At 40.5% G+C, this 13,393-nt stretch overlaps 3 non-coding genes across 3 annotated transcripts; all 3 read right to left on the bottom strand.

Moving 5' to 3' along the window:
• Positions 1–9,715: 9,715 nt before the first annotated feature.
• trnaw-cca (transfer RNA tryptophan (anticodon CCA)) lies at positions 9,716–9,787 on the bottom strand. Its single transcript has one exon. It is a non-coding gene; the product is annotated as a tRNA-Trp (tRNA).
• Positions 9,788–10,324: 537 nt separating this feature from the next.
• Positions 10,325–10,396, bottom strand: trnaw-cca (transfer RNA tryptophan (anticodon CCA)). The gene has a single exon. It is a non-coding gene; the product is annotated as a tRNA-Trp (tRNA).
• Positions 10,397–12,446: 2,050 nt separating this feature from the next.
• Positions 12,447–12,518, bottom strand: trnaw-cca (transfer RNA tryptophan (anticodon CCA)). The gene has a single exon. It is a non-coding gene; the product is annotated as a tRNA-Trp (tRNA).
• Positions 12,519–13,393: the final 875 nt, after the last annotated feature.

Genomic DNA, 13,393 nt, shown 5'->3' with positions numbered 1-13,393 from the left:
AAGCTGCCTGCAGATAGCGACATTTTGGTGTCCTTTGAGAAATATTAAGAAAGAAGACAAAAGTACAAGACATTGTACGATTACTATCTTTTTAAAATTATTTGTTTCACTGTGTGATTGACCGACTTTGCCGCTAGATTTCGCGTCTTTTGGCCATACCTGGCTAGCGACTAAAAACATCATTTAGCGACTTTTTGGTTGTGAAGATAAGTGGTAAAAGCAGATCTTCCTGTTGGTCTTCCCACATTTTGCCATTTGGTACTTTGCACTCTTCTTGGTCACTCCAAGGCATTTGTCCCTGCCTTCAGCTAGTCACTTGGCTCTTTTGGAATATATTTCACTGTAATTGGCTCTCTCTCTCTCTTTCTCCTCAGTACAAATCAGCCTGTTCCCTTGCCATTCATCACTGACCACTCTGCTCTCCTGTCTGTCAGACATTATTGCTGCTTGCAGATAGCTTGGGGTCCTTAGAGAAAATATCAGAAGAGAAAAGTACACAATTATCTTAATTATCTTTTTTATTCAGTCAGTCCTTCAGTGAGTCCCAGTGTGTTGGCGATTAAGCAACGTTGGCATTCAATTAGCGACTTTTGGCCATACATGGCTGGCGACTCAAAAAACTAGAAAAAAAGTACAAAAAGTTGTACAATTAATATCTTTATTATCCTTAATTCCCCTGAATCCTAGAGTGTGTTGCAATTAAGCAACTTTGCTGCTAGGTTTAGCGACTCTTGTTTTGGGCATACCTGGCTAGCGACTACAAACATTATTCAGCAACTTTTTGGCTGTTAAGATTAACGTTAATAAATTAAATCCTAATACAATTTATTGTGTTGGTCTCGCCATCTTGCTATTAGGTACTTTGAATTCTTGTTGGTCTCTGCTAAGGTATCTGGCTGTTGTCTTTGCCTTCAGTTAGTCACTTGGCTCTGGAATATATTTAACTGTACTTGGCTCTCTCTTTCTCCTCAGTACAAATCAGTCTGTTCCCTTGCCATTTAGACATTTTCTTGATTGGATCATCACTGACCACTCTGTTCTCCTGCTGTCTATCAGACATTGTTGCTCCCATCATAGCTAGCAAGCTGCCTTGGTGTCCTTTGTGAAAATATTTAGATAGAAGACTAAAGTGCACAAAGGTGTACAATTATTATCTTTTCAAAATATTTGTTTCACTGTCAGTGTGATTGACCGACTTTGCCGCTAGATTTCGCGTCTTTTGGCCATACCTGGCTAGCGACTGAAAACATCATTTAGCAACTTTTTGGTTGTGAAGATAAGAGGTAAAAGCAGATCTGCCTGTTGGTCTTTCCACATTTTGCCATTTGGTACTTTGCACTCTTGTTGGTCACTCCAAGGCATTTGTCCCTGCCTTCAGCTAGTCACTTGGCTCTTTTGGAATATATTTCACTGTAATTGGCTCTCTCTCTCTTTCTCCTCAGTACAAATCAGTCTGTTCCCTTGCCATTTAGACATTTTCTTGATTCGATCATCACTGACCACTCTGCTCTCCTGCTGTCTATCAGACGAATCAGTTGATTCTCTGCTCTCAATTGTCTATGCTAGTAAGCTGTTATTCTCTGCTTTGGAGTGTTGATGCTGGGTTGCTAGTTTTCTAAATCACCTCACACACTTGAAGGAAGCAGCACCGATCATAAACACACAAACAAACTCACACACACACACACACACACACACACACACACACACATAGTTGGTTTATCTGTTGTGATAGGCAAAGAGCCAATGTGCAAAGAAAGAAGGGAAATATGGATCATAAACGTTTAAGTGGAGGAGCTAGAAAAAAAATTCAGCAAGAAAAGAAAAAAAAGGAATCAGTTTTACTTGAGAGTGTTCCAAATATCTCCAGCTTCTTCAGTACAAAGACATCTGCTGAAAGCAATTCTATAAATGCTACTGCAAATTCAGCTAAGGTTAGCAATGCACCTGAGCTAGCATGTAGCTCCCAAGATCCTGAGACCACTACAAGTGTAGACACTGAACCAAATGCTTCTGATGCTTATGATTCAACCAATTCAGCAGTAGCCAGTTGCTCGGATGAATGTGAGGTCACTGCACCTCTGGACAGCATAGAAAATGAGCTGAATCTTTCTTCAACACCATCTACAGTGACAACTCTACCTAGTGATCCCGCTAAATGGGCTGAGACCCTCACTGAGTCAATGAAGGAAGTTCTTATTCAAAGAGGTGCAAAATCATTTCACAACCGTCACAGCCATTATCCAGCTTCTGTGAGGAACAGTGGGCTAGGAGGCAAAACCCGATGCCTAAACAATGAACATTTTACTTCACACTTGCCCAATGGACAACGAGTACAAAGAGAGTGGCTGATGTACTCTCCCTCTACTGGTAATGTTTACTGCTTTGCATGCAAACTGTTTTCCCCCAAAACGCATTCTTTTGTGACAGGCTATTGTGATTGGAAACACTCAGAAAGATTTGGTGAACATGAGCGAAGTGCTGAGCACATAACCTGCATGCAAGCAGTCTTGAACCGCGCCAAAGGTGCCACAGTTGATGCAGACCTGTTCAAACAGTTTCAGGCAGAGAGCAGCTATTGGAGGCAGGTGTTACAAAGAGTTGTTGCAGTCATTAAATTCCTTGCAGAAAGGGGCCTTGCATTTAGGGGTAAAAATGAATCGTTAGGGTCTCCTCTCAATGGGAACTACCTTGGTATTCTGGAGGTCCTGGCTGAATTTGATCCCTTTCTAAAGGATCACATCAGAAAGTTTGGGCAGATGGGTCGAGGTAATACCTCATATCTGTCCTCCACCATTTGTGAGGAATTCATTGAATTGATGGGTGCAAAAACCAAACAGGCTATAGCAGATGAACTGCAAGCAAGCAAATACTACTCTATCATTGTGGATTCAACCCCAGATTTATCTCATGTGGACCAGTTGACATTCATATTCCGTTTTGTTAGCAAAGAGGGCAGTGTTGTTGAACGCTTTGTGGGTTTTGAGCCCATTACTAGCCATACAGGTGAAAGTTTGGCTAACTGTGTCATGTCTGTGTTGGAAAATCTAGGGTTAGAGCTGTCAAATTGCAGGGGGCAGGCTTATGATAATGCCAGCAACATGTCAGGGAGGTATAATGGGTTGCAGGCTCACTTAAAGAAAAGCAACCCATTAATACACTATATTCCATGTGCAGCTCACTCTTTGAATTTGGTGGGAGTCAACAGCATTGACAGATGTGGAAATGAAGTCTCTAAGTATTTTGACTTGATTCAGTCTATTTACAACTTCACAACTGCATCCACACACCGATGGGACAGGGTATTTGGCAATTCCAACATAGATCTCACACTTAAAGCTTTATCCAACACGCGTTGGAGTTGCCGTGCAGAATCTACCAAAGCACTGTGGCAGAACTACAGTAAAATAAAAGCAGCACTACAGGTTATTTCCACTGATGACACAGAGAAACGAGACACACGAACTGAAGCTGACAGTCTAGTGCGGAAGCTGGATTCACTTGAGATGGCCTTCATGGCAGGCTTTTGGGACACTGTTCTGTCCAGATTTCAGGCCACAAGTCTGCAACTTCAAAAAGCAGACATGGACCTTGGTACAGCAGTTAGATTGCTGGAATCTCTGCGCACCTTTGTTCTCTCCCAAAGAGATCTATTTGATCATTTTGAGCAGAAAGCCTTAAACATGTTGGGTGGCACCCCATCTTACAGGGCTGAACGGACGAGGAAACGTAAAAAGTTTGCTGATGAATCAGCATCCCCAGATGTTGTGCTTGAGGGAAGGCAACTGTTTCAAATAGAGACATTTATTGCCTCTATTGATCAACTGAGTTCAAGCCTTAATCACCGTCTGGAGGCCTACAAACATCTGAACAATTTGTTCAGTGTCCTTTTCTCTTTGGATACAGAGTCCAATGCTTCAGTCCTTCACAAGGCCAAGATTCTCACTGAATCATACCCATCTGACCTCAATGAAAGTCTTGGACAGGAGCTTATACAGTTCAAATCTTTTATACAGCTCAACAACACTGATGAGGAGAGGACCCCTTCAGGACTGCTCAAAACAATAATACATTTTGGACTACAGCCTACGTTTCCTAATACATACATTGCGCTACAGATTTTTCTCACTCTACCGGTCAGTAACTGTGAGGGAGAACGCTCATTCTCTCTTTTGTCAAGAGTAAAAAATGAGCTGCGCACAAGAATGACTCAGAAAAGATTAAATGCGTTATCTCTAATGGCAATTGAGAGTGAGCTGACAAGAGAGTTGGACTTCAATGATGTGGTGGATGATTTTGCAAAATTGAAAGCACGAAAGAAACCCCTTGCTTAAAGGTGCACTGTGTAAGATTTTTAGGTTATTTCCAGAATTCACCCATTCACTAATGTTAGGCTACCTGTTTTCATGAATACTTACCACCACCATAAAATTCTAAGTATCCATTATGACTTGGAGAATTGCACTTTTGCCATTTCTGGGAAGTGTCACCTGGATTGTGAAGATAGGATTGACTTTAGGCAGAAGCTTGGTGCTTTCTCTGGCAAACTGAACCTCAAGCTTCATTCTCTGCAGCTTTGCATTCTTGTGCAGACTTTCATCCACAAGGAACTTTTCAACTTCCCCACTATCGTGAAGGGGCCATCAAAAGATTTCAGTGTGTCCAGCATGTCTAGTCTCTTACTCTCCTTTCTTTGAGCCATCTCTTGTTTCTCATCTGCCCTACTCTCGAATTTTGCCTTCATGAATTTACTCCAGTTGAGTTCAACCTCCCTTTTTGCTTGTGCTGCTGCCTTGAAACCTCTGAAGCTCCTGGCTCTTCTGTAAAATTATTGACCTATTGACTGCGTTCAGTGTGCCCAACTTCTTCAGTTTGTAGTCCACCTTGCCACATTGTCTCTCCATCCCAATGTTGTGCACAGGGGTGCCATCAATGTTACTAGCCTGTTCACTGACAGGGTCCATTGGGAAGGTCTCCTCATCCATCCTCTGCCTGGCCAGGACAGTCTTCAGATGGGGCAGCATGAGATCTGTCAGCTGCTTCACTTCATCCAAGTATTCGGCAGCCACGTCTGACACTGAGTTCAGGACATGTCCAGTGCCTGTCCAGCCACTATAGCATTCTTGGAAATGGGCTATCTTGACCTGCATGCAGCCCTTGTACCATGAACTGGCCTACACCTTTCTTTGTGGTGCTCTCCGATGCATGTTATCATTTTACCTTTCTCCTTCTCCTTAAGCTTAACCACAAATAGATACAGACTTTGAGCCTCAATTTGCTGCACAGCTGCCGTTATGCCAATGTGTTTTCCTAAGATATTATTTTATTTTTAATGATAGAAGGGAGGAAAAGGGGGCAAAAATCATGTCCGATTTAGTTTTTTGGGTGGGTTGGGGGGTTTATTTCATGATAGCTACCAACTTCCAATACATAATATCTCTCAAATGACCCAATGCACCATCACTGAAGTGGGCGTAATCATTTTCAAAAATGTTTATTTTTAGGCCATTTATCCCCTCCCCCTGTGTCTGTGTGAAACCTGTGCTTGTCAGTGTCTGTGTGGTATACCTAATAGTGTGTGTGCAGTATGTGCACTCTTCTGTACAGTACAGTGTGCATGTCTGTTCACAGTATACAGTATTTCTTGCATAGTGCGTGCGTGTGTGTGCGCCCACACGCGCGGGGGGTTGAGGGGCCAAGACCATGTCAGGCCCAGGGGGCCAAAATTTCTTAATCCGCCCCTGTGCATTACAGCAACGTTTACTAACCATGGGGCAGTGGCCTGTTATCGGGCAGAAAGCGCCCTACAGCAGTGGTCCCCAACCTTTTTGTAGCTTGAAAATTTGTCCCAATTTGACCGGGGGAGGGTATTTTATTTATTTATTTATTTTTTCATAAAGAAATACAATCCCTGCATACTGTATTGATCTATATTGATAATTAATGTATATATTTTGTTTTTTATGTTGATTTAATTTTTTTTAAAATTTCTTGTGCGATTGGTCCGCGGTTGGGTACCACTGCTCTACAGGGCCGCCAAAAATATGTTTCTCAGCTGTGGACCGTATGGGCAGTAGCAGTACTCAGTTGTAATACACTTTTCTACCACTTTTGGCAGTAACGACAATATAAAAAAAAGAGAAGAAGTCCAGCGCTAAAAACATAGACAATTTTCTTAAGCGCAAAAATAATGACTAAAGTGGTGAAGCTGTATTTTCATTTGCAATATAATTTTATTGACAGTTTAGTTAAAAAAAACCTGTTTATTTATTATTTAATAGTAATTTAATAATTTTATCTTTGCACTAAATAATTGTATGTTAATTTATTTTTCATCAGTTATTTATGCGTCCCTATTTATGCAGTATATTTATTTAGTACATATTTTTCTAATCAGCCTGGCCTAATCCTAAAGTTTAAATACTCTTTGTGATTAACACATTGTTTTTATATCATTTGACAAGGTTGTAAACTGTCAGTAGTTACATATAATTAAAATTTAAGAGTAAAATTACTAATTGAGTGTTAATATTTGAGTGGGCCCCAGGCCCCTCTGTAGTGGAAAAATTGGGCCCCGAGGTCTAAAAGATTAAGAACCCCTGCATTTGAGAGTTATTTTTTTATATATGTTATTTTTTTGTTTTTTTTTACTTAGTTAGTTTTACTGAGATGATATTTCCTATAATATAGCCCTAGTGTGTGAATGTGAGTGTGAATGTTGTCTGTCTATCTGTGTTGGCCCTGTGATGAGGTGGCGACTTGTCCAGGGTGTACCCCGCCTTCCGCCCGATTGTAGCTGAAATAGGCTCAGCGCCCCCCGCGACCCCGAAGGGAATAAGCGGTAGAAAATGGATGGATGGATGGATGGATAGCTTGGTAACTTTGTGTTGTCTTTTGGAATCCATCACACAGAAAATAAGTGAAGACAATAAACAAAAAAAAACAGTTGAATACTTTACAATAGTGATCTTAGAATACTATGTAATAAAATGTTGTTTTTATTTTTTTTCCACTCAGGCTTTTCCTTGTCAGGGGTCGCCATGGTGAGTCAATTACATGAATGATTCTGTCTTGGTTTTTGCACGGGCAGAACTCTGGCAGGGAATCAAACCATGTCCTCTGCCTTGAAAGGCAGAAGTGTGTACAAGTCAGTTCCTACAGGATTGTGCAATATCGCGATCGCACCGACCGAAGCAAATTCTAACAAAAATCCCTGTAAATTAAATACGGTGTCACGGCCCGGGCGCACCCCAGTGCGCATTCATCTGTGCGCTGCGCTGGGCACATCTCCAAGAGCGCTCATGCGCGTGCCACTGCGGCTACAGCAGGCAGCTGCTTTCCATATGCAATCAGCACACCTGTCACTGATGAGCTTCATGGGCTTCTTAAGCCAGTGCAAACCTGCGTTCCGGGACAGAACGTAGTTTCATGTTCCATACAGTAATCTGACTCGTATCAAGCTCTATGCTCTCTCTCTCTGTGTTTTCTCCTCCTCCGTGTTCATTGTGCGTTGTCGTGTGTCGTGTCGTTCCAGCAGCATTTCTCCGTCCCCTGATTGCGAGCTGTGTGTCTCGTCTCCCCGTTTTCAATCCAATCCAATCCAATCCACTTTATTTGTATAGCACATTTAAACAACAGAAATGTTTCCAAAGTGCTGCACAACAATATTAAAAACAATATTCACATATTATCCTCAGCTCCACCAATGACTGAATAAAAACAAAAAATAAATAAATATAAAATAAATATAAAACCAACATAAAAACAATATAAAAAATAAATATGATTAAATATGATTTTAAAGGCTAAAACCAATTAAAACAATAAATAGAAATCAAAATTTTAAAAACACAGAGGACCACACAACTCACGTAGTGTTAAAAAACAAAGAATAAAAGTGGGTCTTAAGACGAGACTTATAACACTCTACTGTGGGAGCAGTTCGAACATGGAGGGGCAGAGTGTTCCAGAGTTTAGGGCCGACCACAGAGCTTTTTGATTGATTGAGACTTTTATTAGTACAAACCCCGTTTCCATATGAGTTGGGAAATTGTGTTAGATGTAAATATAAACGGAATACAATGATTTGCAAATCCTTTTCAACCCATATTCAATTGAATGCACTACAAAGACAAGCTATTTGATGTTCAAACTCATAAACTTTTTTTTTTTTTTGCAAATAATAATTATCTTAGAATTTCATGGCTGCAACACATGCCAAAGTAGTTGGGAAAGGGCATGTTCACCACTGCGTTACATCACCTTTTCTTTTAACAACACTCAGTAAACGTTTGGGAACTGAGGAGACACATTTTTTAAGCTTCTCAGGTGGAATTCTTTCCCATTCTTGCTTGATGTACAGCTTAAGTTGTTCAACAGTTCGGGGGTCTCCGTTGTGGTATTTTAGGCTTCATAATGCGCCACACATTTTCAATGGGAGACAGGTCTGGACTACAGGCAGGCCAGTCTAGTACCCGCACTCTTTTACTATGAAGCCACGTTGATGTAACACGTGGCTTGGCATTGTCTTACTGAAATAAGCAGGGGCGTCCATGGTAACGTTGCTTGGATGGCAACATATGTTGCTCCAAAACCTGTATGTACCTTTCAGCATTAATGGCGCCTTCACAGATGTGTAAGTTACCCATGTCTTGGGCACTAATACACCCCCATACCATCACAGATGCTAGCTTTTCAACTTTGCGCCTATGACAATCCGGATGGTTCTTTTCCTCTTTGTTCCGGAGGACACGACGTCCACAGTTTCCAAAAACAATTTGAAATGTGGACTCGTCAGACCACAGAACACTTTTCCACTTTGTATCAGTCCATCTTAGATGAGCTCAGGCCCAGCGAAGCCGACGGCATTTCTGGGTGTTGTTGATAAACGGTTTTCGCCTTGCATAGGAGAGTTTTAACTTGCACTTACAGATGTAGCGACCAACTGTAGTTACTGACAGTGGGTTTCTGAAGTGTTCCTGAGCCCATGTGGTGATATCCTTTACACACTGATGTCGCTTGTTGATGCAGTACAGCCTGAGGGATCGAAGGTCATGGGCTTAGCTGCTTACGTGCAGTGATTTCTCCAGATTCTCTGAACCCTTTGATGATATTACGGACCGTAGATGGTGAAATCCCTAAATTCCTTGCAATAGCTGGTTGAGAAAGGTTTTTCTAAAACTGTTCAACAATTTGCTCACGCATTTGTTGACAAAGTGGTGACCCTCGCCCCATCCTTGTTTGTGAATGACTGAGCATTTTATGGAATCTACTTTTATACACAATCATGGCACCCACCTGTTCCCAATTTGCCTGTACACCTGTGGGATGTTCCAAATAAGTGTTTGATGAGCATTCCTCAACTTTATCAGTATTTATTGCCACCTTTCCCAACTTCTTTGTCACGTGTTGCTGGCATCAAATTCTAAAGTTAATGATTATTTGCAAAAAAAAAAAGTTTATCAGTTTGAACATCAAATATGTTGTCTTTGTAGCATATTCAACTGAATATGGGTTGACAATTATTTGCAAATCATTGTATTCGGTTTATATTTACATCTAACACAATTTCCCAACTCATATGGAAACGGGGTTTTGTATATTGCACAGTACAGTACATATTCCGTACAATTGACCACTAAATGGTAACACCCGAATACGTTTTTCAACTTGTTTAAGTCGGGGTCCACGTTAATCAATTCATGGTAAAAATGTTTGACCCCGACGTGATTTGAACACGCAACCTTCTGATCTGGAGTCAGACGCGCTACCGTTGCGCCACGAGGTCCTGGACACAAACTTTTGAAGCCTCTTTCCTGCCCTTTACCTCACTCCTGCTCACGGACCTCCGAGCTTGTCGTGCCCCCTTGGACTTCCGCACCTCGCTCAACACTTCTGGTAACACTCATCAGATAATCGCTGCACATAGTCACACACATACACATTTTTGGATTAGTCACACTCCATTCACTTGTTTATTAATATTGTTTAATAATAAATAAAGAGCTAAACGACAAACATATTTCAAAATAATGGCAATATGAGGAAAGTACAGTGTGTACCACGCAGGTCAGATTGACTCAGGCAAAATGGCAGGGACCAAGCGAGAGGAGTGTAATTAGCATTGATCGGTTTATTGAATCGTACTTCAAAGAAGAAGGGTTTTTGGTCGGAGTTTTAAACACAATTTCCCAACTCACATGGAAACGGGCTTTGTAGATTGCACAGTACAGTACATATTCCGTACAATTGACCACTTAATTGTAACACCCGAATACGTTTTTCAAGTTGGGTTACACGTTAATCAATTCATGGTAAAAATGTTTGACCTCGACGTGACTTGAACACGCAACCTTCTGATCTGGAGTCAGACGCGCTACCGTTGCGCCACGAGGTCCTGGACACAAACCTTTGACGCCTCTCTCCTGCCCTTGACCTCACTCCTGTTCACGGACCTCCAAGCTTGTCTTGCCCCCTTGGACTTCCGCACCTCGCTCAACACTTCCGGTAACACTCATCAGATAATCGCTGCACATAGTCACACACATACACATTTTTGGATTAGTCACACTCCATTCACTTGTTTATTAATATTGTTTAATAATAAATAAAGAGCTAAACGACGTCTCTGCTGTCTGTGCCGTCTTCTTCCCCTGTACATGTAACACCCGGCCTCACAACTTTGTCCAATACCCCACACATTTTGGCCAATCGGCGTCATTTTTGCCAATCAAATTTGTCTCTAAGCGGCACTGAAACACGCACACTGCCACGGAGGTGTAAAAATACATTCTTCAAACGGCAGAAAAGTCATCCTTCCGTGTAGCTTAGACCTACTTTTGGTTCCTGTCTATAAATAAACATTTACCAACACACTGCCGTCCTCAATTCCTATACATTACATGTGTTTGTATCTTTATTAAATCTGTATTTCTCCAGGGTAAGACAATTAAGAACATATTTTAATTTAAAATGCTGACCTGGCAAAAAGGCAGCATTTATATCTGTCATTGTCTCTCTCATTTACCAACAGAAACATTTTTAAATTTACGTATTGCTCTCAACAATTCACAAATGCTTTCAAAGTTTGGGGGTAAATATGTTGAAACTTTAATTAATGTTTAAGATGGGAAAACACTTTTTAATTTTAAAACATACACGACACATGTCGGAGGAGATAATGTGGGCTCTGTACCGAGGATGTCGTTGTGGCTTGTGCAGCCCTTTGAGACACTTGTGATTTAGGGCTATTTAAATAAACATTGATTGATTGATTGATTGATCTATTATTATATTATTATTAATAACGAAGCCTTTGCTTGTGTTTCTTTCTGTAATTAAAAAAAAACATTAGTACCGTATTTTCCGGACTATAAGGCGCACTTAAAATGTTTTTTTTTCTTCTCAAAACTCGACAGTGCGCCTTATAACCCGGTGCGCCTAATGTAAGGAATAAGTTTGGTTGACTTTACCCACCTCAAAGCTATTTTATTTGGTACATGGTGTAATGATAAGTGTGACCAGTAGATGACAGTCAAACATAAGAGATAAGTGTAGGCTGCACTATGATGGCAATATGACTCAAGTAAACAACACCAAGAATTTAAAAGTTCCATTGAAAATATAGAACATTACACACAGCGCTCAAAAATCTATCAAAATCTTTTAGTACGACTTTGGTAAGCTATGAAGCCGCACCGCTAGAAGGATTGTCGCCCATACAAGTATTATTATGGTGTGTGTATAAGGTAAGACATTATATGGCGTTTTGTTTCACAATATTATGCATCAGCCTGCATATTATGTGTTTTGGTAGCATCTTCTTCCAAAATCACATTATTATTTGTGTGGAATTTGAAGGAGTTATCAAATTTAGCTTCCAGGTGCATTGTTGCACTTTGTAGTAATACAACTAAAGAAGAGGTCAGCCTGCAAACATATTTCAAAATAATGGCAATATGAGGAAAGCACAGTGTGTACCACGCAGGTCAGATTGACTCAGGCAAAATGGCAGGGACCAAGCGAGAGGAGTGTAATTAGCATTGATCGGTTTATTGAATCGTACTTCAAAGAAGAAGGGTTTTTGGTTGGAGTTTTAAGGGAAAACTGTTACGTACAGGGGGGAGTAGACTGCACAGACAACAAGGGCGTAGTATAGCTCTATGTTTTATTATATATATACTATATATATACATACATGTACATATATATATATATATATATATATATATATATATATATATATATATATATATATATACAATGATTTGCAAATCATTGTATTCCGCTTATATTTACATCTAACACAATTTCCCAACTCACATGGAAACGGGCTTTGTAGATTGCACAGTACAGTACATATTCCGTACAATTGACCACTAAATGGTAACAACCGAATACGTTTTTCAAGTTGGGTTACACGTTAATCAATTCATGGTAAAAATGTTTGACCCCGACGTGATTTGAACACGCACCCTTCTGATCTGGAGTCAGACGCGCTACCGTTGCGCCACGAGGTCCTTGACACAAACTTTTGACGCCTCTCTCCTGCCCTTGACCTCACTCCTGTTCACGAACCTCCGAGCTTGTCTTGCCCCCTTGGACTTCCGCACCTCGCTCAACACTTCCAGTAACACTCATCAGATAATCGCTGCACATAGTCACACACATACACATTTTTGGATTAGTCACACTCCATTCCCTTGTTTATTAATATTGTTTAATAATAAATAAAGAGCTAAACGACGTCTCTGCTGTCTGTGCCGTCTTCTTCCCCTGTACATGTAACACCCGGCCTCACAACTTTGTCCAATACCCCACACATTTTGGCCAATCGGCATCATTTTTGCCAATCAAATTTGTCTCTAAGCGGCACTGAAACACGCACACTGCCACGGAGGTGTAAAAATACATTCTTCAAACGGCACAAAAGTCATCCTTCCGTGTAGCTTAGACCTACTTTTGGTTCCCGTCTATAAATAAACATTTACCAACACACCGCCATCCTCAATTCCTATAAATTACATGTGTTTATATCTTTATTAAATCTGTATTTCTCCAGGGTAAGACAATTAAGAACATATTTTAATTTAAAATGCTGACCTGGTAAAAAGGCAGCATTTACAGTATATCTGTCATTTTCTCTCTCATTTACCAACAGAAAAATTGTAAAATGTATGTATCGCTCTCAACAGTTCACAAATGCTTTTAAAGTTTGGGGGTAAATATGTTGAAACAATAATTAATGTTTAAGATGGGAAAACACGTTTTAATTTTAAAACATACATGTCGGAGGAGATAATAATGAAGTCTTTGCTTGTGTTTCTTTCTGTAATTAAAAATAATCATTCGCACTGTATTTTCCGGACTATAAGGCGCACTTAAAATGTTTTTT

Source organism: Entelurus aequoreus, linkage group LG13, assembly GCF_033978785.1.
Source record: "Entelurus aequoreus isolate RoL-2023_Sb linkage group LG13, RoL_Eaeq_v1.1, whole genome shotgun sequence".
Lineage (NCBI taxonomy): Eukaryota > Metazoa > Chordata > Actinopteri > Syngnathiformes > Syngnathidae > Entelurus > Entelurus aequoreus.
This window is presented reverse-complemented; position numbering and strand designations above follow the sequence as displayed.